The sequence below is a fragment of the Penaeus monodon genome, chromosome 30 (assembly GCF_015228065.2).
Source record: "Penaeus monodon isolate SGIC_2016 chromosome 30, NSTDA_Pmon_1, whole genome shotgun sequence".
Lineage (NCBI taxonomy): Eukaryota > Metazoa > Arthropoda > Malacostraca > Decapoda > Penaeidae > Penaeus > Penaeus monodon.
In genome coordinates, this window is record NC_051415.1 from 37,405,394 (window position 1) to 37,405,635 (window position 242).

The 242-nt window shown below is 51.2% G+C and overlaps 1 long non-coding RNA gene across 1 annotated transcript in view; it reads right to left on the reverse strand.

The window, feature by feature from the left end:
- The window catches only part of LOC119592774, a 67,068-nt gene that overhangs the window by 838 nt on the left and 65,988 nt on the right, over positions 1-242 (reverse strand). The window lies entirely within an intron of this gene.

The window sequence follows — 242 nt, forward strand, 5'->3', positions numbered from 1 at the left end:
CCGTGCGATTCCCCGGTGGTCCCCGGGAAGGCTCCCCTGGGCCTGGGGGGGGGGGCTAATTATAAATGGCCCGATGGGCGATCAATCGAGGCACCAAGAAGTCCATTCGCGGAACATTTCAACATTTCAGTCGCTCGCAGTCACCGAGTGTTGATTATATTCCCGTCACCAGTGGTTAGAAAGTCGTCTTTCTCTGATTTCTATCATTAAATATCTTCTTTCAAAGACTCCTCGAACTGCAT